This window comes from Phyllopteryx taeniolatus, chromosome 9 (assembly GCF_024500385.1).
Source record: "Phyllopteryx taeniolatus isolate TA_2022b chromosome 9, UOR_Ptae_1.2, whole genome shotgun sequence".
NCBI lineage: Eukaryota > Metazoa > Chordata > Actinopteri > Syngnathiformes > Syngnathidae > Phyllopteryx > Phyllopteryx taeniolatus.
Genome location: NC_084510.1, coordinates 26,718,023 through 26,745,253, shown reverse-complemented (window position 1 = coordinate 26,745,253; position 27,231 = coordinate 26,718,023). Strand labels below are relative to the sequence as shown.

The 27,231-nt window shown below is 46.6% G+C and overlaps 1 protein-coding gene across 5 annotated transcripts in view; it reads right to left on the bottom strand.

The window, feature by feature from the left end:
* The window catches only part of LOC133483690 (metabotropic glutamate receptor 4-like), a 157,297-nt gene extending 132,843 nt beyond the window's left edge, over nt 1-24,454 (bottom strand). For 3 of the 5 annotated variants that reach the window (XM_061785220.1, XM_061785223.1, XM_061785221.1), the window contains exon 1: nt 22,826-24,137. The gene's annotated coding sequence lies outside the window, so the exon portion shown is untranslated. Of the gene's footprint in view, nt 1-22,264; nt 22,757-22,825 lie in introns of those variants that run through there. The other 2 variants (XM_061785226.1, XM_061785222.1) reach the window with 2 other exon arrangements.
* Between the last annotated feature and the right edge of the window lie 2,777 nt (nt 24,455-27,231).

Genomic DNA, 27,231 nt, shown 5'->3' with positions numbered 1-27,231 from the left:
CTAACAACTGCTCCAGACAAACGATGGATGGATGAAACTCGGTGGCTTTCTTCCGCCTTGCTTCGACTCGGACGAAAAAGAACGTCACCAAATGTACTTTTTTTCTTTATGATTCAGATTACACGATTACAAGCAGCACTTACTCGCTTTGTCTTAGGAAGAGACTTTCCTTTCAACTCCATTGCAACTTTTCAAGTGTATTTTTTCTTTTGTTAAATGCCTTTATTGATCATGTCGAAGTTGCCATAGTGCCAAATTGCCTGTGTTACATGGATCGACAACATAGGAAATCATTCAAGCTGTAAAAGTGGGTCCGACATTGCTGTAGTCTCTCTTCGTGCCAAATGGACCCTTTTAACATTACCTCGATGTGTCCGCTCACTACGACTGGCAACATCGATGACTACATTTATAGTAGAAGTCACACGTAAGTCTCAAAAACATGCACAGTGTGCGCGGGAGAGCCTCACGGGCTAAAGCGAACGGTCGGAAATGGTAATGGCGCTATTAGCAATGAAAAGGGACTTTCGTTTTGAAAAGGAATCGTCCGACTTCATAGATTTGCTTGCATTCAAAAAGACCATGGCGAGCGCAGCAACGCATTCTTATGTCGTCGGGTTTTCTGTGAAAACCCTGTGCGCGGTTCTTCCGAAGCGATGCGCAACTCCTGGCTCGGGTTCGGTGCTTTTAGCTTGAGAAAATTCTGCTATATGCACAAACTTCATCTGTAGCGGTGGGCTAGAAAATCCAATACAATAAACACTTCATTGCAAGACGAAAATCTGCGATACAACGAAAGCTTATTCCAAAAAATATCTATATTTTTTGAGAAACAAAATGTCCTCCTCCCACATGGAGGGTTTGAATACATTGGAACGTATTAAAATATGGTTTTTTTAAACATGTGGCTTTTAACGAGACAAAAATGCCAAAACAGCACATTACAAATGATAATATAATATCGTCTGTTTTCAAAAAGCCAGCTCATGGTGGCACACTCAGGCGGTGATTACGGACAAAGTCAAATCGCAGCAAAAGGGAATAATACGTCCCAACTAGCGAGACGCTTTTTTTATGTCCAAAAAGTCAACATTCCAAGAAAATTCCATTGTGTTGTAAAAGGTATATTATGGCCAACATTCCATTTTGAACACCTTACATCACTGGATTATGACTATAATTGCATGCTATTTGTATGCTTTTCCTCATCACAGATGATGATATATATATATATATATATATATATATTTATATATATCAGATATATATTTTGAAAACCAAAAATTTGCAACCATTATAAAAGATAAGGATTTTTTCACTATCAATGCTGAGGATTCAGAATTGAATGGAAGCGTGATTATTCTTAAAAACAAATTCATGCGGCTATGTGAAAATAAATTGAAGCAAAAACACCCACCATTGAAATCCAATATAAATATCGCATCGTCAGCAGTGCATTTTTGTACACTTTCAAAGACTCACACGCGTTGACTATTCCACTGGAAGTCGTATTGTAAGCACTTTGTCAGCACCGCGGCTCGTGGCTGACGCTGCCAAGGAAAAAAATCGCTCAGGCCCTCGTTTCGCCGCGGCGAACGGGCTGAAGGCTCGCTCGGCAAGCGGCCGAGATTCATTGAGAGCGCACGGGAAGTGACAAGGTTCCGCGGGTATCTCATTTTTCACAGGTGATTCACTCCGGGTGCCCTTTAACTGCTGACGAGCGGCGGTGAAGACAAGTGGATGAAGAGGAAGACTTTTGGATGAGAGGCGAAAAGAATCCTTTCATGCAGCTCTTCCAAACGTTGCCACTACACCTTTTACAACTAATTTGGACTATGGGGCCAAATGTGAGCATTTTCACTCGCTTGCAATCAAAGTGAGCAAAGCCCCCGTTTTCGGATTTTCCTGAGCGATCATCTTGTGTTGGCTGTGTTAAGAAGAATTGTTTTTCTTTGGGATCCTGAGCATTTGCTGTCCAGCAAGACTTTGTTTGGGATTGTTGTATTAATGTACCCTCTGGCACACTCACATGAGCGCAAAGAGAGCACCAAGGACTGCGTGGAAGGCGGCTGCCAAGAAAGTGTCCAAGAAGAAACTCTTCTGCAACGCTGCAAATTTCTCACCTCAACTTGTTCATAGGCCTAAAAGGAGATTTAATACCTGGGAAGAACACGCGCCAGATCTTTTATCGGTGTTGTCAATGTGGTTCCGACTTAGCCAGGACGTATTTTAATTCCCTGTGAAAAAAGAAAATCGGAATAAATCACAGCGGTGGCCACCGCCCGTCCGTCTGAGCCATTTTAATCAAAGCACCTCACAGAGAGCTGTGTCGGTGGTGACGTGCGCAGGCTCCCTCTAGTGGTATGCGAAAGAATCGCTCAAATAAATGTCTTTAAGTGTGCCTAATGTTACAGTGGTCTAAACATTTTTTTTGTATCAGTACAGTGAAGCCATGTATGAACTCCTTCGTTCATATTAGTGCCCGAGATTGGCTGAATAGCATCCTAACGTGGCTAACGTGTTCGATAGTAAAAGTATTAACAGACAGTTTATAAATCCTGAATCTTTTATGTTAATGTATGAAAGCAGATGTTAAGGAAAAATGTTTCAAGTCCAAAAGAGATCAGGTTTTGTGTGCTCATTTGAAGTCACAGCATCAACTTTTGTTTTCATTCTCAGAACAAAACACCTGAAAAAGCAATTTGCATTTAGAGTTCCATTTTGGGAGTCCGAATTCGGGTGTTTGCACATCAACACAAACGCAGGCTCAGTCTCACTATATTTACACAGATCTATAGATTGTGTGTGATAGTAACAATCCATTCCAAGCAAGTCATGCTACCAATGGAGCAGCTGTGCTTAGCTTGTTTACAGTGCCAATGCTATCTTACAAATAAATGGCCATGTCTGAGAATTCAATAAAACCTCTTGGGCCCAACTACGCTACTAGATTTTCATTTGGGTCATTATGGCGGTACTTGGAGAGCTAAGTACGTTTTGAGGTGGTGCGCGGTGCGAAAGCTTTGCAAACCGCCGCATTAGCATGTCTCGTGTCATCGCCGCCATTCTTGCGTATCCCATTTGCCGGACGTGATGCAGCGTACGGCTCGAAGTGTGTGTATATAAGCTCCGTGAGAGTGCGCTTTAGTTGCATGACGAGCGCTTACCCGTTTGAAAATGTCAGCGGCATCTTAGCGGAAGATTGATATCGGGAGAATAGCGTTCACATGGGTGCGAAAAGCTTACTTAGGCGTTGGATTTTTAAAAGGCCACTCGATAAGCTTCAGGCAAATAAGTACGTGTCATCGCACAAACCCGCCAGCTGACACCTTTATGCAGGAACTAAACCCTGACAACTTGCAATAACACATCTAAAATACCCTCACCCTCTGATCTATTGTCACGAAGAGGCGTCTTTATGTTGTTGTTTTTTTCACGTGCACACCGAGGCGCCGCGTGGGCCGCTTCTCTATCGTCGGCGCGTCGCTCACACGCCTGTCACCGAGTCGCGTCTTTTGGCTTTTGATATCCAAGAGGCGACATGGCGGCGGTGAGAATCGGCGCTTCGAGGAGGTCTGGAGACCGTTTGTGTTCTGGCGGGAGATAAACCACCGACTGGCAGGGGGGGGATGATAAGACACGCGCAACGTTCAAGGTCCCCATTCAATGTCTCGGCAGCAAGATTCCTCCCAAAAAAAGCAAAGTGTCATTTTCTCCACTGGACTTTGACACTTTTTGCAGCTCAGTGAACATTAGCCCCTGAAAAATGATTCTAGCTATTTCCATTGGCCCAGACCCTAGTCAATAATTGTTAACTATGGTTTCAAGATAGGGTTAGCGTTTCAAACAAGGATCTCGGCATTCAATTAGGGTCCTGGACAGAGTTCGGGTTTCAAATTAGGATTTTAAAACAGGATTAGGGTTTCAAATGAAAGATTTGAACCTGGGTTCAGGCAGGTTTGGGGTTTCAAGTTAGGATTTCAGGCCAGGCGAAGGGTTTCGGTAAAGAGTTAGGGTTTCAATTTGGGGTTTCAAGGTTGGATTAGAGTTTCAAATTAGGGTTCCAAAAAAGGGTTACGCTTTCAAGCCCAGGTTACACAAAATGCTCTTTGTGGCTTTAACGTCTTTCTTATGAACAGCTCGGACGTCCGGGTAAGGAAATGGCGCGCAAGACGTGATGTCCTCTATCTTATCTTTTCGTTTGGAGAGAAGGCGTGCTCCACTTTCTTACCCAACTGTCCAGAAATGACATGAACTCTCATGCTAATGTCATGTTTGGAGCGTCTCATCGAGTCTGTATTGTGGTCACAATCATTCTGGGCATGAGTAGTTTTCAGAATATGAGTAATATTTAGATCACATGGTGTTTGTTGGCTCCCCCGGCAGAGTGGGAGACGTGAACAGCTTTTTTTTTTTCCTCCCCCCGAGTTGCGCTCCTGCGACAGATGGGCAGGAGTGCCCGTCGAATTGACGCTCGAGTACGCTGACGTCGGGCAGCAGATCAATAGCTTGCCGCAGCGAGGAGAGCGAATGGGCGAGAACGGAGGTCGCCGCGGTGCTCGTCGTGGAAGAAGCGTTCGAAATCTGGGACGACGACAGTGCCGTTTGTCACTGCTGGGCTTTTCAGACACGCGCAAAGTCCATTTCGTGACAACAACTTTGGGTTCCGAACCAGAGTTAGCCTTTCAAATTAGGGGTTTGAGCCCAAGTTGGCTTTTCGAACAAGGGTTAGGTTTTCCCAAATCCCCCCCTCCCCCCCCCCAAAAAAAAATGTCAAATTAGGGTTTCAAAGCAGTGTTAGAGTTTAAAACAAGGGTCAGGGTTTCAAATGAGGGTTTCAAGCCTGGGTTAGCCTGGGTTAGGCAAGATTTTGTTTTCAAGCTTTAGGCTTTCGCGCCTGGTTTCGGGTTTCAAAATTTGGTTTTCAAATTAGGGTTTCGAATCAGCGTTAGTGGTTCCAATTAGGGATTCAGATCATGGTTACGGTTTCAAATTGAGGTTTGAAACCAGGATGGGGGTTTAAAATTCGGGTTTTAAGCCTGGGTTCGAATTTCAAATGTGGGTTTGAAGTCAGGCTTAAGGATTCCAATGAAGGTTTCAAGACTGTGTTAGGGTTTCAAACATTGGGTTTTAAAGGCTTAGGTCTTCCAAGTTAGGGTTATGGTTTCGAACCATGGTTGAGGTTCCAAACAACAGATAAGGATTCAAGTCTGGTATGAAGCCAGGGTCAGGGTTTGAGATTAAGGAGAAAAATGTCATCTCTTACTGATGAGGTTTTTTTTAAGCAAACAAACAAAACGTCCCTTTCTAAATTCCTTCAGTGCGCATTTGCTTCTGTCGTTTTTGCATAAATGAGACAAAGCTCGGCCACAACCGGGCCCGCACAAAAGTCATCGTGACGGCCGCCGTCGTCGGTCGGCTGTTGCAGCCGAACAAGCGGAGCCGCTGGACGCAGCGCCGTCTTTTGATTCCGCGTGATGCAAAAAGACAGCAAACACTCAACTTCGGGGGGGGGCAACAATTTCTTAAAGCTAAGTGGCGCTCGCCCCGCCTGCCTGCGTCCCTTTTCAGAGCGCCGCGGTGACGACGTGCCACAGCCGTCACAGCAAACGCGGTTGGCAGAGAGGAAGCGCGCGCGCGCACACACACACACACACACACACACACACACATCATATGAAGGTTAAACCTCTTTATCATATTGAGATCAAAAGCATATTTTACGTTAACCTCCACCGAGGATGATTCATGTCATGGTGGATGGCTGGGTCAATGTGTGGATTTAAGTTAGGGTTTTAAACCAGGGTTAGGGTTTCAAGATAGGGGTTCAAGACATGGTTTGGATTTCAAATGAAGGTTTCAAGACTAGGTTCATGTTTGAAACTAGGGTTAATGTGTCAAATGAGTTTTGCCAAAAGGTTCTGGTTGCAAATTGGCGTTTCCGTTTGTTTGAATCATCTTAAAGGTGGGGGGGGGGGGGGACTATTTCCCAAATGTTTTTTTCTGTGGTCTCTACGTTACCGATTTCCACGAGTGCGTCTGGATCTGCTGGCAGGCCTCGTGGAGGGCTCCGATCACGAAGCGGGAGATAAACGAGTGAAACGTGAGAAGGAGTCTGGCTTCTCCTGGATGGGAGGCGCCTTGGAAGCGTAGGACATATTAGTTGAGTTCCCGCTGATCTGATTCAATGGTTGGCATCTTCCTATCGTGATGGAAGAAAAGCCTCCGTCTGTACAAGATTACCTTTTATGCAGTGACTCCTTTTGGGAATGACGCGCCGCCAGCAATAAAGTGTCAGCCTATCACTCCATCATGCGCACCTGATGGAGGAGGAGATGCGGTGAATTGAAGAGAAGTCCAAAGGCCACGGGATGGAATTTACGGGTTCAAAATCCAATCTCAACGTCGAGAACGGCAGCCGCAGTGAGGTTACCTTAGCAACTGTTGACTGGGAGTTGGTCGGCGCAGGTTAGGGTTTCAAACTAGTTGGGGTTTGAAATTAGGGTTTCAAGACGGATTATTTTTTTTCAAGTCTGGGATTTCAAGCAAGGGTTAGGATTTCAAATTAGCTTTAGGGTTTCAAATGAGGGTTTCAATCAAAGGTTGGGCTTTTAAGGTTTCAGTTCTGGGTTAAGATTTGGGTTTCAAACAAAGGCGTCAAGTCAGGGTTAGAGTTTCAAACGAGGTTTACAGTTTGAAATTAGATTTGAAAGCCTGATAAAGCCTTAGGTTTTTGAACAGGGGCTAGGGTTTCGAAGTGGGGTTCCAAGCCAGTGTGAGGGTTTCAAGCTAGTTTTCGGTGTTTATATTAAAGTTTCGAGCGAGGGTTAGAGTTTCAAATAAGGTTTGCGCTTTCAAATTGAGGTTTAAAGCCTGTGATAGGGTCTCAAATTGAGGTTTCAAGTCACGGTGAGGGTTTGAAACCATTTTTATGGTTTCAAATTAGGCTTTAAAGCCTGGTTTAGGTTTTCAAACAAGGGCCAGGGTTTTGAATGAAGGCAAGGCCAGGTTACAGTTTCAAGCCTGAGTGAGGGTTTCACGCCAGGCTTAGGGTTTCAACTGTTGCCTGGAAGTCAGAGGGCCTTTGGGTCTTTTGAGGATTCAACCTTGATTTTGGGACCGGCCGTAATCAGCTCAGTATGCACAGAGCCGAAAGCCGAAAGACAATCCGGCCCTGACTCACGCTGTCGGTGGAGCGAGCGAGCGAGGATGTTGTCGGGAGAGCTCGGCGGTCGATATGAGAGGCTGCTACCTCTCAGACGCTCCCATTGATTTACTGTATCTGTCGAGCTCCACCTGCCTGCCTGCCTGTCAAGATTAAAGCATTCTTGTCCTGTCAAAGACGCCCCCCCCCCCAGCCCATCCTCCCGTTCCCTCGACCCTGGAGAGAATTTGTTTCTGACGCAATCGCTCCAGTATGGAAAAGTAGGCCACCTGGGCAAAATAAGGAGATGCTTGGGAAGCGTCCTCGCCATTTTCTCGAGATTGCTTGCGACCGCTTGAGTGCCTGAGCGGGAGTCAAATGTGCATCTCGGTCCCACCTCCCACCCGAGAAAAGGATTCGCTTTCACCTTGCTAGGGATTCACGTCAAGGATGATATCAGAGACCTCTGATTGGATGGCTAAGAAGACCATGTGGTTGTGTCTGTTGATGGGCAGCGCTATTCAACGCCATTAAAACGGAAGGTATTATATTGAGCAAATGTAACCACCTGTGTGCAGTTAGGGTTTCAAATGAGGGTCTGAAGACAGGAATAGGTTTCGAGTCTGGTTTTAGATTTTGCACCAATTTATGGTTTCACGTCTGGGTTAGGAGTTTCAACAAGGAATATGGCTTCAAGCCTGATATGGGTCGTCTAACAGGGCTTACAGTACAAAAATACACAGACCAATACGTGTTGACATTCCGAATATTTTCAATCTTGGCTTTCTCGTTACAAGTTTACCGAGAGTCTCCGAGAGAGTCTGGTCCACTTGTCGCCATCTAAAATATTCAAGAAGCTTTAATACTGCTTGACGAGAACCACAGCTCCTTGACAACTCACAATGGCATTCAAATGGAGAGGACACAATGCGCACTGCACGTAGGCTCTGATATCTCCTCAAAACACACCCCCAGACAGCCTGCTTAATTATGCAGCAAACATTTGGCTCCCGGGCTGGAATATTGTAATTCCTCCGAGCGATCCGAAACCGCTGTCGGTTTGTACTGTATTCGAAAAAGAGGTCACATCTCTCTCGTGTTAGCGTCTCTGTAGAATCAAGCGCTGAACTTTTCCAAACTTCGCTGAGGCACCTACAACGCCGCTGGGGGAGCGGCCTAAAAAAAGCCAGAAAACCTGCGAGAAAACAACGCTGGGGAAAGGCGTGTTTAGTCACAGTACGTTTCCGTCTGTCAGTGGGGTTTCAAATCGGGATTAGGATTAGGATTAGGATTATTAATTAGCCTTACCCGTAGCTCAAATGATAACTGGCAGCCGGAAATCAAGGATCCAGGTGAGAGGTGCGCTCCGACCGACAGCTTTCCGGTTTGTTTGCGCTTCCGCATTTGTGTGTACCTTGGTGACATCGCTTTCTAGCCTTTGGACTCACTTCGGCACGACATAAAAACCACCCAAGCAAAAAGGCCACCGAGTTTCGGACGCGCCCAACAAAGCCACCTTTCGGCAGTGGAAGATCCCAAAGGTAAAGATCCCGTGACGCTGGATGACTTCCAAGTGGAAAAACAATTGTTCCCCATTGAAACGCCTCGGTTCCAGTCGGACCTTTGTCGCCAGCAAAGTTTCAATCTGTTTAAATCAACCTTTTAACCTTCTTTACTCTCAGTTAGTTTAGTGACTTGGTCAATTTGTCAGTCACTCTGTTGGTCACTCAATAATTGTGTTAGTTATTCAATTCATTAGTTACTGAGCCAGTCAGTCAGTTAATCAAGTAAGTTGTTAGTTAGTTAGTCAGCCTGTTTTTCACTTTGTCAATTAGTAATTCAGTCAAATAATTAGTTACTTAGTCGTTTAGTGAGTGAGCTCGTTAGATAATCAGTTTGCCAATAATCAATGAGCTAGTAAGTTACTTAGTCAGTTTAGTTACTTGGTAAATAGGTCAGTCAGTCGGGTAGTCAGTAAGTTTGTCAATTAGTCAGTGTATAGTCAGTTTGTCACTCAGTTAGTTACCCAATGTGTCAAACAGTAATTTTAGTAACTTGGTTTGTCAATTAGTGACAAACGAGTGGCTTCCTCATTGACTTCCTCTGGTTTTCCCTCAGAGATTTTCTTGCCAGCCTGTTCATTAACTTCTTGCATGACAGTGACAAAGGTGGATGGTGGGCAGCACGTCAGGAGACGTCAGGTTCAAATCTGAGTCAGAACATCTCTGTGTAGAGTTTGCTCGTTGGGTGCCGGCTGCTCCGGTTTCCGTTCACATCCCAAAAGAGCGCTCCTTCGAATAATTGCGCCGCAACTGACCGGCAACCAGTCCGGGGAGTACCCCGCCTCACGCCCAAAGTCAGCTGGGATAAGTACCAGTTTCCCATGAAACTAATGCGGACGGAAATGGATGGATTGACAGACAGAATTCACATGCAGGAGGTGCGGGCTCGACCTATGAAGGCGTGCGACGTGCTCCTGATCCAAATTCGGTGGAAGTCTGCACTTCCGCTGAGCTCTTTTCTCATTTTCTCATGTTCTCATTTGACCAAAGAAGAATGGAATTTCCACTATCGCTATTGCGCTTCCCGTGATACATTTCTAATAAGTGCTCCTTTCACTTTTGGGGGATGGAGCTTGCTGACAACTCCCCACTGAGCAATTCCGAAGACTATCACAGAAACTATTCCCGAAGCACTGCATTTTGTTCTTATCGCGTAGCAGGTAAAAGCTAAACAGCGTCATGAATCTCCGCAAATCAGTTCCTTTACAAACAATCAACGCCGCCTATTAAACTCAGCCTCTTTCGGTTGACGCTGGAACTTTCTTTTCAGTTCATTTCCTCTCTGCTGACTTATCTGATAAGATAATTTCAGGGACTTCACTTGTTTTACTTCTGCAGTGACAGAGCTTCGAAAGCAAGCCAGCAGAGGAACAAAGGAAGAGATGCGCGGGGGGGGGAGAAAAATCAATGTAATTGAACACCGTGTCGGCCACTGTCGATACGAGTGCCCGATGCTAAAAAGGGAAAAGAAAACGTGCGGCGTCATCCCGTGCCGCACTTAAAGAACAAGTTTCAAAGTTTGGACACGCCGTCGTCGTGGCAACGGGGGAAACGTCGTTCGATTTCGCTCATTGGGTCGCAAATGACTTGCTGATGGATTTGAGGCGTTTGCGTGTTTATGTGGACGGCCGAGCTTCTTGACTTCTCCCTAATGCCGTCATTTACGTCCCGCTAATGGAGCCAGCGTCCCGCGTCTTCCCTCGCTGAAATCAATGGAGGGGTTTTTTTTCTTTTGAGGATGTGGTCCTTGCTCTCGTTCAAGTATAAAGGGAAGACAACCACTGCAAAATACAACTAAAAGGAAGGAAGAATACTCTTCCTTTGATCAGTTAGTCGATGACTCCATTAGTTCGTCAGCCATTCAGTTAGTTTCAGACAGTCATTGGATTGTTAGTCCAGTTAGTGAATTAGGTGACACACGCACAAAAATGACCATTTGTCCCCACGAAACATCGAAATCAAAATCCTCCTGAAGTGGCTTTACAAGGTTATCATTGGACAGTGACGATAAATTATACATCACCCCGAAACTATTCCTTCGGATACCCAAACTGGGTTTGAGTAACCTTAGAACATCGTAAGAAGTCCGCCGATGGCAACGCTTGGACTCAGCAGTTGACTTTCTGGCTCCCTGGCCTCTTTGCGTGTGTGCGATATAATGACGCCGTCTGGGTTGCGGATATTAAAATGTCCGAATGGCTTCCGACTCTGGAACTGTCGAAGCTGTTGGTAGGTTAGTTAATCAGTCTGTTAGTCAGTTAAATCGTTGCTTAGTCAGACAGACATTCAACTGCTTAGTTAGTTAGTTAGTTAGTTAGTTAGTTAGTGAGGCAGGTAAGAAGGTAATCAGACAGTCAGTCAGTCAGTGAATCAATTAGTTTGCTTGTTAATCACTTACTTAGTTTACCAAACGTTCGGTCAGCCAGCCGGTCAGTCAGTCGGTCAGCTGGCCTGACTGGCTGGCTGGTGAGTTGTTTAGTCACTCAATTCTTTTGTTTGTTAGTGAGTCAGTCCGTCCGTCCGTCCGTCCGTCCATCTGTCTGTTTGTTAAGGATTCTCTTAGTCAGTGAGTCAATTAGTTAATCCCTCAGTTAGCTAGAGTGGCAGTAGATCAATTAGTCACATTATCGATTACTCAGCAGTAGTAGAGTTTTTTTTTCAGCCCAACTGTTGCTCATATGTGCTTTAAGCATTGTGTGGTACAGCATCAGTATTGTTGACAGTTTGCGACAACAATTGTAGTATCCAGCAGCATTCGCTTCTGATCGCCACTCTTATAAATTATTCATATTTGGCTTACTCCTCATTTGAGCCTCCAGGGTTCCCGTCCCGGTGACATTAAAACAGAGGACATTTTTTGGGGAAATGGAAGTTGTTCATCATCACATTGCCTGCAACAGGTTGACGCCACTTAGTGTCCCCCAGGGCGAGCTGTCGGGTTCAATCCTCCATCCTGACATTTTACTTTGACCAGCGCCGGGGGTGGCCCGACGGCGTTTGTGGGCATGCAGCTCTTTCATAAATCCGGACAGTTTCTGAAATACAGTTGAGTCGGAACACAACAGAGCTTCACATTGCCGATGCATGATGAAGGCCAAGACATGGCCTTTGATTCCACCACCACAATAAAAACACGCAGAAGTGGTGACATCAGGTGCCACCGAACAGGACCCTGAATAGGATGCGTGAGACCCTTAGAATGGTCCGTTCTCTCCAGTCACTCCCATTAAGTGACCACACCCACAAATAACAAGTAATGTCTCAATCTGCATGGTGGAGACTGTCGCCACACTTCTCACAAGGACCGCCTACGGAGGTACGGGGGTCACCTTGGACAACCTTTTCTACCCGCTTGTGTGGAACCGTCATTCCACGGTTGAGTTCAAGGATAGATCGTCTATTTTGTCTCTCCCTTCCAAAGGGAAACTAAGCACGTCGTTGCTCTTTGTGGTTTTTCCTTGGATGACTGGTTGGTTGATTGGTTAATCGGTTCGTTAGTTCGCTCGTTGAGTCGTTCATTAGTTTGCGAGTTGGCTCGTTCGTTGGTTGCATCGGTTTGTTACTGAATTAGTTGGACAACCAGGCAGTTGGTCGGTCAGTCACTTAGTTATGGTTAGTCAGTTAACAGTCATTCAGTCCATTGATTAGTATGTCAGTAAGTTGGTCAGTCAGACAGTCAGTCACTTGGTTGGCTAGTTAATCATTCTTTGTTGTTTAAGGGATCGTGGGTTGCGTCATTTGGCAAAGGCCCCTCCAAGGTCAGCTGTGGCGGAGATGCCCAGTGTTTGCGGTTTTTGCGCCACTTCCCTTGCTTGGCCGGTTCCAGGCATAAAGCAGTGTGCGCGTGTGTGCGTGCGTTACAGTGATTCATGCCGACGTCCTGAGAAGCCTTCGTGCGGGGGCGGTGACGACAGAGGGACGGCGTCGGTGTCTCCCACCGAGCCTTTAGCGGCCTTCTAAGAGCTGCAAGACGTCCGCCGCCCGGGGGAATGAAAGAGCTGACGCGGCCGCAAGGGGGAGGGTGGGCTCGGTTCCTGGAATACCCTTCACGCACAGCCCGGCGATCCCCGGCCTCGCCTCGCGCGACCCCGCAGCGCGTGCGGCGCAGTCGGTCCGTAATCGCGAGCGTTTGTGTTGAATAATTCACCGGCACCGGAACAACCTCCGGCACTCACGCTCGCTCGCTCGCTCGCTCGCTCGTTCCGCAGCGCTTCCCGCTGCAGCCTGCTCTGGCCAACACGGCCGCCCAGATGGAAACACAGAAAGCTCTTAGGAGTTCAGCTCAGTCCACATCAATTAGCCATCAGAATGGCGCAATAACAACAATAGTGACTTCATCCTGCCGTTTGTTGAACTCGCATACCACCAAACAAGAACACGTAGTGAAATATTTAGTTGAGCACAATACTCGTGTTATGTTGTATATATATGAATAGCAACAACTGGACACACACAGGTTAAATGTACCTTTTGCCATCTAGTTCAATTGTTCTGCCTGTCACACAGATATATGAGCAAAGAGCAATGAGAAGATATTACTTCCATCCATCCATTTTGTGAGCCGCTTCGCGGGCGTGCCGGACGGAGCCTCTCCCGGCTGTCATCGGGCAGCGCCCTCAACTGCTTGCCGGCCAATCGCAGGGCACATACGAACAAACAACCATCCGCACTCGCAGTCATGCCGACGGGCAATTTAGAGTCTTCAATCAACCGATGCGGGAGGAAAGCGGAGTGCTCGGAGAAAACCCACGCAGGCGCGGGGGTTGAACCCCGGTCCTCAGAACCGTGAGGCAGACGCTCTAACCAGTCATCCACCGTGCCGCTATATTAACGCTTGTCGTTAATGAATCATTTTCGCCGCAAGTGAACCTTACCTATAGCTACTGTTTATTTTCCATTCACTTGCAATATGTTTTTGGCCAAGAATATCATAAAATTACAATTATGAACTACAGATCACTTCAAACTGTATTAATAGCCTGTCTGACATCAATTAATGGATGATTAGTCAATAATCAATGTTTTAGAGGAAAGGCAAAGTGTTTTGGGTTGGTTTTTTTTGTGCTAAATCGCAGGTACTTGTTTTCGCCGTGTCAAGGCATGCGCTGCCATCTCTATGACTTGTTTTGCTTGTGTTCAGTATGTATGGTCGTGTGGAGATGCGGTAAGAAACACAGAACGAGACGAGAGAGAACCAGTCATGTCACTTTCCTCTCCGCATATAAACTGAGTGTTTTCATATCAAATAGCCAACCACTCCCTTTGAAGCCAACAACTCCTTGCATCTAATTTCTGAGTGAAAGAATGAGACTCGGGGTGTTTGTCTTGCTGTCAAATGTCAAAACGGTTGAAATTTGGAAGAATCGTTGCATTACAGCTTTGCCACGAGAAGAAATCTAAAAGTCCTCGCTCTCTATTTTTCTTACAGTCATGTAAGACTCCTGGCACGAATCCTGCCTTTTTGGGGCCCCGGCGAGCAGCTGGTATCCCCAAAAGAACACGAATGCTTGTTTCCCCAATAACGCCCTCAGACTGGCAGTTGTGTGTCATCCTCCACGCCAGCGAGGTTGAATGACTTTTTCTGACTGCAAATGTGACAAATGCGCGAAGACTCAGTGGGCTAGAATGTGAAGAGGGGGCTCGGGAGGAGTTCTGCTGCTGCTGCTGCTGCTGATGCAGCCTTCCCACAGACAATCGCAACGGCGGCGGCGAATGCATCACAACACAAAGCTGTAGGCGACTGTAAGTCAACAGTGCCTAATGCCAGCCTTTGGCATGCAGGCTGTTAAATAGATTGTGAAAATGCTCTTTCCATTAATCCCGCAGCGCTACCTGCCTCTGCATCACAGGGGGAGGGAAAATGCCCATGGCGGGCCGGCGGGATCTCGCAAGAATTGGCGGTCCTTGCATATCACCCCCCCTCCATCCTGTGCCGCCATTGGTCATTTGCATGCACGTTAGCAGATGGGCCTGTGTGGCGTCGGCATACATACGTCTCGCTCCCTGAGCATGTGCCGTTTTGCGAAGCCTTTCAGCAAGCACGCACATATGCTTTTGTCCGCCGCCTGGAGGAGGATGCGCTTGATACCGCGTATACTCGCGCAACTTAAATCGTGTTTGGCCTTTTATGCAGGGAAGATAGGGCGTTTATACATAGATTTTATTTTTGGGGACGGCGCCTTTAATGATACCCACGCGAGGATTAGAGCAATGGAACATGCGCATGTGTGTGGATGCCGATAATTCCTGTCTCCTATGAAAAGCATGTATGTCACATTTACATTTTCTTTTCTTGGTTTTTTTTTTTTGTTAGGAGCAAGAAAACAAATGTTTACAGCAATATATTTAATGAGAAATGCAACAAGCAGAATAGTTGCCTGCACTCGGTTCATGAACTGCATAATTGACGGGGTTTTTTTCACCTGCATGCGTCGCTCAGTCGAAAACATTCCTTTACTGTCAATAATGTCCTTATTGCAATCCTTTTATTTCCTGCACTTGATTCATTATCACAAATCGAACTGCAGCTGATGCATAATTATCTTTCATGCCAAGATTGTCCTGAATGCCTTCCGTTCATTCGGCAATGCTGCCTGCAATTGTTCCGCAGTTGGTGTGCAATTTATATTTCAATGCAATGTTTCTTCACCTCATTTTTCACTTGCACGCGTCGATCAGAGTCGAAAACGTAGCTTTTAACGTCAATAACGGGGGTTGGCTTAAGGGTTAGTTGAATGGCTGACAAAGCCGCCTGCGTCGGTCAAACTCCAAAATATAGCGTTATTGTCCACCGTCTACTTACAAACATTCATTTCACGCTCCACTCGGTCCCTTCAAATCAAATAACTGCATTCTGTGCATAATTCCTACTTTGATGGCTAATTTAGCCACCTAGTTTTGAGCCGCACGCATCGTTCAGAACTCGAAAACAAACCTTTGATTGTCAATCGTCGACTCACTACTAAGATCAAGATTTCTTTTCCTAAGTGGTCTACTCTTTGTTCATTGAAATGCAATAACTGTGATTGGTATAAAATGTGTAGCTAATTTAAGCGGCTAATTTTGACCTGCGTGCATAAATCAGTCTTGAAAATCAGCCTTTCGATTGCCAGTCGTCTGCATCTGAGATTCCAAGTTGCCCGCACTTAATCACTTCAAGATCACAGAAATGTCATTGTTTTCAATTGAATTCACCAAATGTTGACCTGCATTTATCCGTCAGACTGCAACACAAACCTTTATTGTCAATCGTCTGTTCGCTAAAACCAAGTGAGTGGGTTCGCTGCGTGCAGAGAACGTCACTGTTGAGGAACGACTTCGTGTTGTTTGCGCCACGCTGGGAAATGAATTCCCTCAGCTTGATCTCGCCTTCGTCCATCTTGCATTAATTAGAAATCCGGCGTGAAGACGCGAACGGGTGCGCAAACAAATTGAAGCCGCGATTGCCATATCGGCGTTGCGGATGAGCTAGGGAGTGCAGGTGAATTGAAGCGCCGCCGCCGCCAGAGCCAGAGCCAGATGTCTTTTTGTCACGCTCGAGATGATATCGGCGCGTGTTGCTGTCGACGTTTCGTCAAATGTCGTCAGACACACGAGGCTCCACTGCGACCGATTGGCCGAGCAAGTGCGCGTGCGCGTGCGCGTGCGCGTGTGTCCGACCCACTTTTAGGCTTCGTTTCAACTGCACACCAGCCTCACTTGAACCCCGAACGCTGATTTGAGACCCTGACCTTAGTGTGAACCTGTCATTTAAAATAATAACCCTGGTTTGAAATCCTAACCCTGTCTTGAGACCCACATTTGAAACCTTACCCATGGCTTGAAACCTTCATTTGGAACCCTAACTTTGAAACCCTAACCCAGTCTTAAAAGCCTTATTTGAAACCCTGACTTGAAAGCTACTTTGAAACCATAATGCAGCCTCGAAACCCAGAACCCCTAACTTTAAACCCTAACCCTGGCTTTGAACCCCTACTTTGAAACCCTAACCCAAATTCGACTTGACACCCACATTTGAAACCCGGAACCTGGCCCTTCAACCCCAATTTGAAATCATAGCGTTGCCTGTACTGCTCGGCATGTCACGTATTGGAATAAGAGGCCGTATTGTCTGCGGCTAAAAGCTGCAGGGCGTCGGTATGGACTGGAATGTTCATCTCTTCCGCTCATCCATTTGCACCCACATTCAGAGGTGGGAAGAAGACAACAAGTGCTAGATTAGTATTAGTATTAGTATTAGTATTACTCCTAGTGCTCTTTTGAAAAAAAAAAAAAAAGGAAAAGGAGCGCGCGTCTACAGTCTAACGCCGGCTTTCTTTTTTTAGCAGCTGCGCCTCCATCACGCAGCAGCAACAACAACAACAACAAAACAATTGCGTCAAAATCAGCGCGGCGCCGCGGTGACGCGTGCCGCCGACATTCCGGCTACCGGTTTGCATCGGTCACATCGAAGTGCTACTGAATCTGGAAAGTTCAATCCAGACAATTTGGTTGCAACCAACCGGTGGAGTTCGTGCGACAGTAAGAAGGCATATAACACTCCCGAAACCCTCGTTTGAAACTGAAACCCTGCTTCGAAAAGACTGATCCCCCCTTTGAAAGCCTCATTTAAAACCCTGGCCAGACCCTGGCTTGAAACCCTAAAGCAGGCTGTAGGGGCCTTTGCAATTTGAATCCCAATTCAAAACTCAAACGCTGCTATGAAACCCTAACCCAGGCGTGAAAACTGAACGCCAACTTTCAATCCCGAGTTCTGTCTTGATACCGTCATTTGAATCCCGAACCTTTGCTCCGAAGCAAACCCCGATTTAAAACTTTGAAACCCTACTTTGAAAGCGTAGTGCTGGCTTGAAACCCTAATGTGAAACGCTAACTGGTGTTTCAAACCCTAACACTGATTTTAAAACTTACATTGAAACCCAAACACCTGCTTGACTTGACACCCTACCCCTGCCTTGAAACCCGAGTTTGGAACGCCGACCTTTGCCTCAAACCCTAAAACCAAACCGAGGCTTAAAACCCTAAATCTGAAAACCCGCCAATTTTTGGAACACCTGTCGCGCACTCTGTTGGAGTGAAAACGCGCAATTTAGCGCCCGCCGGTTGGCATCAAACCTGTCAATCGGAGCCTGAGTGTGTGTAAAGAGTCCAACGTGAAGCGTGTGTAACACACGTGTGTAACACACAATTTGGAACATGAAATGGACACGCGTGGAAACAAATGGAACCGGGAGCAGAAAAAGTCCCGGGCAAAGATGCACTTGAACACCGGCGTATAATCCGCAGCGGGGATGTGAAGCGCACTCGTGACGCACGCCATTTCGCACAACGCTGCCCGAGGAAGGAGAATGTGCGACTTTAGTGCCCCCGTGCGGCGCTGCTCCCCGCCGTCGTTTCGACCTCCTCTGTTAAGAACCCGCAAACCCATCGTAGTTACACCATATTCGTCGACATTCAGCAGACGTCGGGCACCCGGTAAGAGTCGGGCGGCGCATGAAAATCAGACCGTCGTATGCGAGGCGCTCACCGTGACCATTTCTACTTGTTGCTTTATTCCGAACGGCCGAGTACAGGACGTGATTCTATATTAGCACATTCGGAGGCTTTCATTTTTCATGGCCGGCCGGGCCAGACGCTTGTCTTGCTTTCCTTCTTGAACTTCTTTTCCTTAATAGAATTCATTACCGTTGTGGTCGGCCACTGCAAAAAAAAAAGAAGCTTACCCGTTTATTTACTACACATTTTTACATTTGTTAATGGTAATGTTTTCTTTTTATTAACAACAAATATAAGTAGTAAATACATAAATCAATCATTGAATTGAAAAAGATCATAATAAATCATTCCAAAAATATGCCTCCTTAAGCTTACCATTTATTTCATAAACATTTTTTAATTTGTTAATGGTATTTTTTTGTTTTTATTAACCAAAACAATAAGTAGTAAATACATAAATCAATCATTGAATTGAAAAAGATGATAATAAATCGTGAAAAATATGCCTTTATAGCTTACCTTAGGGAATTTAATAAAAACGGTACATTGTGAATTAGTTAGCAAATATTGTTTATAAAGTAATCGACGCCCCCAAAGTGTACACAATCGCCTAATTTCAGAAACATTCCCATAAAAAGAAATCATTTGATTGGGGGGGGGGGGGGGGTCGGCGTGTGAACATGCACATGCAGCGAAGACTCTCCAAACCTTCCACTAACAACCCAAGCTAATCTTAGCTCCTCCTCAACACAGAAACATGTCCCACTTCAACATTCTTCCTTGGCAACAATGAAATGATTTCTTTTCTATTCTATTCCGGCAAGGCTTTGGCAGCATCTGGTTTCATTTTCGGGCATATCAGAAAAACAAGATATGAATTTGTGAGTTTTTCAACAAAGCCGGCGAACGACACACACAGCAAGCAAGCTGCACTTTGGCAGCGAGAGAACAAAACACCAAGTGCTTGTTTCGAGCTGTTTCTTTTCACTCCCAGTTGAAGTTGACTCAATATTTCAGCCAAACCACCCAACTTTATGTTCATTTGATTTGATTTTTGGAAACAGAAGTCCACTAGCTTAATGCTAACCCATATTGGGAAATTCCGTAATGGGGCTAAAAAAAAAAAAGATAGCATCATCATTGCAGGAGTTCTAAACCTTTAAACAACTGTACTTCGCCACAAGCGCTGGCATATATTCTTTATCCTCTGTGAAAAATTGCGAATATTATTGCAGCTTAGTTGTGAAGGTCTAAAGCATGAAACTGTAAAAACTTCAATTTAATGATGTCATGACTGGACTGTATGTTTTCCTAAAGCAGGCTACAATACGATGAGGTGTGAATCTTCTTAGCAAAAAAAAAAAAAAGGTGACAAAGATTTTGGGGTGTTTTTGGGAGGCTGGAACAGATCGATGGCAATTGCCTTCCTTTCAATGCGGAAAGATGATTTAGGATACAATTGCTTGATTCAACTCGAAATTGCAGCCAACACTGTCATTTCCATCGTTTCCAATGGACGAAAGCGCGTAGTCTTCTGATTCTATTCTGAATCGTGTGTTGTCAGAGCTCGTGTACCGCATATGTGCGTGAGCTAACTTAATCAGAGTGTCGGATTTATTTTGCTATGTGACGAACGGGGCTGTTCAGGGACGGCGGGCTGTTTGGAATGCGTCCGTGTGTCTGAGTCACCTCCTCCTCCTCCTCCTCCTTTTTTTTGTTGTTGTACAGTGAAATTGTTTGGAAAAGCTCCCCGCTGAGCAGATGGCGCCTGGCGGCAGGAGAAGGAACACACACACACACACACACACACTTCCTAAATCCAGCTTGGACCTTTGTGAGGGAGTGACCGAGGTCCAGCAGGAATTTGACCAGAGATCTGTTTTGGTAATCTGTCATTTTGGTTGGTTCGGTTTTTTTTTTGTGCCGCTGTGGTTGTGAAGGAGGCCGGAGAGGGTCTCTCCGGTCGGGACCCTTTTCGAGCACTTTGATCAAGGTGTTAAGATGTACGCAACACATCGGTTTGGGAATGCGGCCAAATTCAAATTCCGAGGGAGGCCGGACGCTTTTTAATTTGTAAGAGAAAAAGCTCGCCGCCTCACCGGAATGAAGCGAGGGTGGGGGCAGCGGCGTGCTTGGCGCCGGCGCGTTCCCTTCTCCTTCTTTTTGAATTCCTCAGCGAGCAAAGACCCAAAATGAAGGAGCGGGTCAAAGCACAGACCGAAATCCGGTTGGGAAGCAATGTCAACCGGAGAGTGACACCATACTCGGAAACCCGAGCCTGACATTTTGAAACCCTGACTTGGAAACGTCAAAAGCTGAACTTTGACCTTTTGATACTTTGATCTCCGAACCCTGACGTGAAACTCAACTGTGAAACTCTAAAACCCTCATTTGAAATCGAAATTGTGTTTGGACCCTATACTTTGAAAACCTCCCTCTGGCTTGAAACCCGAACCCTGATTTCAAGCCCTGACCTTGGAATGTACCAACACATTGAGCCCCTAACCCCGGCATGTAACTCAATTCTGAAACTCGAACCCTAGCCCTCTTGATACCCTCATTTCCAATTTCTAATTTGAAAGCCTATCCGTGGCTCGAAACCCGAATTCCAAAAAGCCCGGCCTTGGCTTGAAACATTGAACTTTGAAAGCCGAACCCTGTCTTGAAAGCAAACTTTCAAACCTTAATCCTGTCTTGAAATCTTGACTTGAAACTCTGCTTTAAAACCCGAATACTGGCTTGTAACCCAAATTTGAAACACTGTCTTAAAATCCTATCCTGAAAGCCTGACTGACTCTGACTTGAAACCCTACTTTAAAACCCTCAATGTGGCTTGAACCTACACTTTGATACCCAAACCCTGGCATCACACCCAACTCTGAAACGGACTCAAAGCCCGAATTTGAAAACGCAAACCCGAACTGTACTTAGAAACCCTACCCATGGCTTGACACCGAACTTTTGTTTTCCTAACTCATTCACTTCCAAGACATGCGTAGCTTAGCTTCCATCCATCCATCCAATTTCCTGTCGCGCTTCTCCTCACGCGGGTCGCGGGCGTGCCGGAGCCTCTCCCGGCTGTCATCGGGCAGGAGGCGGGGGGCGCCCTGAACCGGTTGCCGGCCAATCGCAGGGCGCATACAAACAAACGAACAACCATTGGCGCTCACAGTCACACCTACGGGGCAATTTAGAGTTGCCAATGAACCTAGCGTGCATGTTTTTGGGATGTGGGAGGAAAGCGGAGCGCCCGGAGAAAAGCCACGCAACATGCAAACTCCACACAGGCGGGGCCGGGGATCGAACCCGGGTCGTAGCTTAGCTTGATTTTTTATTACACATCTTTTAACATCGCTTTACACTTGTTAAACGTGGCTTGAAAGAAAAAATATATATATATATATATATATATATGAAAACAAATTGGAAGTCAAACATGTAAAGATATGGGCGGTTCCGTTGGGTTTCTGTGGCCAGTCGCCGCGAGACCGACCGCTCTTGTTTGCAAAATGCCCGCTTGTATTATCAATTCTGAGCGCCGGAGAAAACGTTTTGCTGACGTCGCATTGGAGCAGCGGATAAGGCGAAAAGCAAAAAGAAAAAAGTCACTGGAAGCCACAGCGGGCACGTCAGGCATTCGATCAGAATCGGAATCAGAATCATCTTGATTTGCCAAGTGTGTCCCAAAAACACACAAGGAATTTGTATAATAATATAATAAGAAGAATATATCATCACTTGCTGCGAAGAACGCGTCTAACACGAGACGTCGACGGGAGAGTGAATTGAAAAACCTCCGGGTTTGTTGTTTTGGTTTTTTTTTGCCGAGTCAGGGCCTTGAGGCGATTACACCGCCAGTTGAGTCGGAATGCAGACAACGGCAAATTTTGCACCGCCGCCGCCGCCTCCCTTCGCCTTGCGCACACCATCCAATCCAAGCCGTGGGAATAACGCGACGCAAAGCTAATCTTTGCCCCCCCCCGCCCGCCGCCGAAATACATGTTTAAAAAAAAAAAGGCCGCAGGGAGCAGGGGTCACGCAGGCGAAATGAAGTGTCGCTTACGGTGCAACGACCGACTATCCCCTCGACTGCAACTCAATGATGCGGCTGCATTAAGAGGCGCGCTGGCTTTTGAGTCGAGTTGACTGGAGGACGAAGAGGAGGAGGGGGGCACCACCGTCATCATCACCACTGCCAGAAGATGCACACACACACACACACACACACGGTCGCTCTGAAGGGAGCTCATCGGAGCGTTGCCTCGCCAGCCACAACGTGACACACACACAAAAATAGAATAGAAAGACCTGATAGCGGAGATTCGACTCCGTCCATCTCGTGCGCCTCCTGACGGGACTCAACTCGTGAGACGTGCGGCTCACTTTTGCACAGCTGTTGCTGCCTTCGGTTAGGTTGGCCATCTATCGAGTGAGCGCCTCCGCAGCGCGGGCAAAACATTGTTTGGAAGCCACAAGCACAACAACAGAAAGCAGCACACAAGTCCCGAAAGCAGGTCTCGTGCGTTCGTTTGGTCACTAGTTTTGCACTTTAAAGCCTAAAAGCAGCCTCTTCCAGCTTTTGGTTGGAAATGATTCTTTTTTTTTTTTGCGGCGCGGCACTTACCCTCGGTTTTTTTTGCCCCTCCCTTACGCAGCTTCCAGTGCGGTCCGCCCCGCAAAGTGGCCCCCGTCCGACGCGCCGATCTTCGGCGGAAGCCTCTCGGCGTGCGACCCCTGCGCGCGGTATCCACAGAGCGCCGTCCGCGGGGGGGAAGTGGTGCTGAAAAGTCTGCAACTGGCTGGGTGGGCGGGGACGTGCGGGGACGCGTTGCAAACCGGGCGACGTTGGCTTTTCTTTTCTTTCTTTTTTTTCTTCTTCTCTCTCTCTCACGGCGGTGGATGTTTCCCGCGCGTGATTGATGCTCCACGGCGTTCTGCAGCCCGGGTAGGGGGGGAAGGCGAAGGTGCTGAGAGCAGATTAGTGCACGTTCGGCGATAGCGTTTATCCCTTATTACTGTCAAAATGTCAACGGGCTTCGGGAGGGCGAGCGCAGCATCTCTACCCTCCGCCAATTAAGCTCAATTAAAGAGTGGAATCGTCGCAGACGTCCCGAAGACGCGCCCGCCGCCGCCGCCGTGGGATGCGCGTGGAGAGCTGCGCGCTGCGCGCAGCATGACGGAGATATCCAGTCCAATCGGGGTGAGGAAAACTCTCACTTCGCTTCGTGCAGCACCAACGCAACAAATCCAAATAAAACTCATATCATGTTTTAATATGTCATTTGTAGCACCATATAGACCTGCAAATACAGAGTGTGTGTGGTGGGGGGCACATTTAAAAAAAAAAAAATTCATTAATTGATGCTTTTACAGGTAACGTGAAGGATGGCCAAAAAAAAAAAAAAAAGTCAAGAGGGTGCTTTTAAAGCAGTACTGGACACATACGGAAGGCAAGGAAGGAGGGAACAATTGAAGGAAGGGAGGAGGAAAGTCGCAGGGTTAGGGAAGGAAGGAAGGAAGAGATGATCTGAGGGGAAGGAAGGTCAGAAAGAGGTCAGACAGGAAGGAGGGCAGGAAGGAAGAAAGGATGGAAGGTTGGTAAGCATGCGGAAGGAACAAATGTAAAGGACGCATGGATGAAAAGGGAAGCAAGGCGTGAAGGGAACAAGGAAGAAAGGAAAAGCTGGTGGGGGAAGGCAAGAAAGGAAGGAGTGCCAAAAAAGGGCATGGGAAAGGCAGCTCGCAGGAAGACCGCATCTGGGATTCAAACCCAGAACCTGACAACTCCATGTCGCGGTGCTTCGAGCCCGCGAACATGGACGAGTGACGACGGGCGCTCCGAGGCGTCCGGGAGACGGCACGCCCGCGCTCTAACCTCTTCCCGTCGTGGAACCAATTGTCTGAGGCCTCCTTATTGTCCCACAATGCACCTGGCGCACAAATAGAGCCTGCGCGTGGTTGTTGGGATTTCAAGTTGCCTGATTTTAACCAGTTAAGATTTTACAGGATTTACGGGAGCATTTAAGGGACTTCCGGTGAACTTCAAGAAAATGAAAGGCATCGATGGTCATTTTTCTTGGACTTTGCGCAACTTTAATGGGATGAACGGCAGTCCTATTTTAGTTTGTGCAGATTTTACAGCATTTACGGTAGCTTGATTTTAATTTGCGCAAATTTGGATGACTAGATGGTAATCAGGGCCCAGCTGACATTGCAAAGAGTTGGAAAAACAGTTGAGCGCCAACGACTCGAAATCGGTCCGATCGCTGACTAATTCCCCCCCCCCCAAGCTGAGCACAATAGCACACTAGCCAACGACTTGAACACCTTCTACTGCAGATTTGAAGGTGGCGCTACCGATCGATCGATGCAAACTAGAACTAGCTTCTCAGCCTCTTGCGATCTGACCTCCAATTCCATTACAAGAAGCTGTCAATGTTTGGACTTGAGTTGGTTGTCACATTTGTGTGGGGCCAATGACGTATCACTCGTGCACTCGCCACGCTGCACTATTTGCATACAGCGGCCACTCGTGCCAGAGTAGCATCTGCGCCATTTGCACAGCGATTGAGGAGTCTCTGCGACGTTGTCCCAGATGATCGCACTACTCGTCACTTGAAACCGCATCCGCTCCTCGAAGTCTCGGCGCCCTTTGCGCCGGACTATTGCGATATGAGTCATTCCAACTGCATCTTTTTGCACAATTGTCAAAAAAAACAAACCCCAAAAATGCTTTTTTTTGGTCAATGTCTTTGTGTCTCCAAAGCGTTCTCTGTCCATTGACCGACGGCCTGTTGTCGTACTGGAGCGGCTCCGACAAATTCGGAGACAAATTCCTTGCGTGTTTTTGGGACATACTTGGCAAATCAAGATGATTCTGATTCGGATTCGGATTCTGATCGAATGCTCGCTACAGCTTTCCGGTCGGTACCTATCATTTAAGATGAATATAGATATCGATATCTACATAGATATATCTATATATATTCTTTCAATGTGGAGAATTTTGAAGGGATTTACTGTAATTTGATTTTAAGCTGTCCACTTTCTACCTTCCTTTTTTTTTGGTAGCCTTTTTAACCTGCGCAACTTTTCCAGAACGTACTCCGCCCTGGTTTGAACCTGCACAACTTTTATGGGCTATGTGGTAGTTATTTTCATTTGTGCAGATTTGAACCCGAATAGATTTTTATAGGATTGTTTTAACCTGTGCAGATTTGACAAGATTTGCGGCAGCCTTATTTGAACCGATTTCAGGTAGTTTGTTTGTTTGTTTTTTTCATCTGTGCAACCTTGCGGTGATTCACAAGAGTCGTCTTTTAACTTCGACATCTTTTCGTGGATTTCCACTCGTCCTATTTTAAAAGCGCATCGCCGTCGTTTGATTTCAACGCGCACACGTGATGTTTTATGGGCTTCGGGTCGTATTTTTTCCACCAGCAAAACCTTCTGGGGAGTTCCGCTCGTCTTGCTTTATTGTGTGCAAATTTCACCGGATTTATGGGTGCTTTATTTGAATGCAGATTTGAGGGGAATTATGCTCGTCTTGTTTTAGCCTGAGTATCTTTTATGAGAATTACAGGAAATATCATCCATTTTGGGGGAATTTATGGAATTTGAACACAGATGTCGAGATTTTCCAGCATTTACAGCGGCCTTATTTTAACCTGCAGAATTTTCAGGTCGTCCGCTTTGAATCTGGCAGATTGGAATGAATATGCCCATTTTGTCTTGTCTTCACCTCCACATTCTGTAAGGGATTTATTCCAACTTGCACAACTTAGGGTACAGTCTTGTTTTAACCTGCATCACCTGGAATGAGAACGACAGTTGTGTTCTTTTCATCCGCACGACGTTTCGGGGAATTACGGTAGCCTTCTTTTTCGGTGTGCGACTTCTCCAGGATTTGCGCTCGTCTTGTTTTAACCTTGGCCGCTTTGACGGGATTTGACGGCAGCCTCATTTTAGCCAGTGCAACTTTTATAGGATTTTCAGCAGCGTTATTTTAAAGGTGCTATAAAAGTGTCAAGGGTACAAAAGCAGAGGCTTTGAGGGTACCACCCCAATGAGAGGACCCCCTCGATTTTCCCCGCCAGTGAATGCGACTTTTTCCAGAGCTCCCGAGCTTCCTTGTTTCAATTAGAGAATGGAAAGCCACCTTAATTCCCGTCACTCGCACAAATCCCGGGCGGCGGAAGCGGGCGCGAACCCGCCGAGGCGTAATCACCTGCCCCCAGACGCTGCTCATTTCATGGACACATAATGGGAATTATTCAGAGCGTCAATTCCAGAGCTCAAAAGGTTCTCTCGTCGAGTGGTGTCATTCATTCTGAGGGCCAAACGAATCTTATTTCTTTTTTCATCCATCATCCACGCAACTCTAGGGGAGGAAAATGAAATGATTTCCTTCATATTTTCAATCCGTCCGACCCCCCAAAAAAGAATGTCAAGTGATGAGCCGATTGTCCTTCTGCATCAACGAGCTGATTTCATAGTGGCAAAGATGTTATTGTTGCACCGCTTTTCATCAGGGCCTGCGTTCATCTAATATCGAACTCCTGGCGGCGCAGCCCCGCACGCACACGCACACACGCACACGTGTAAGTGTATAAAAGGGAGACCGACTCTCAGCGCTTCGTTGTGCTGTGTGGGAAGGTGAAAGAGAGCAGCCGTGTGCTGCATCCGCATGTGACTGCTGGACGCCTCGAAAGCGGGGCGCACCCACCGGTCATGATTGTAGTCTAGCCCCGCTGAAATCAGGCTGGAACCGCCACTGGCCCTACCGCGAATAGCGAAAAAAGTGGAGTCATTCTAAAAATGTTCTTCAATTGCATATATGAATAGTTTCAACCAAAAATATAGCACAAACAGGTCCACTTCAAAAGAAACTCCCTTCGAAAAAATTCTCCCCGTAACTACTTCTATTAACAACCCAGGCTAAACTTAGCTCCTCCTCGACGTACAACGCTTTACTCTCAGTCGAGATGCATGGCGTCGACACCAATTTCGTGGCGTCTGACTTAGGTCTTT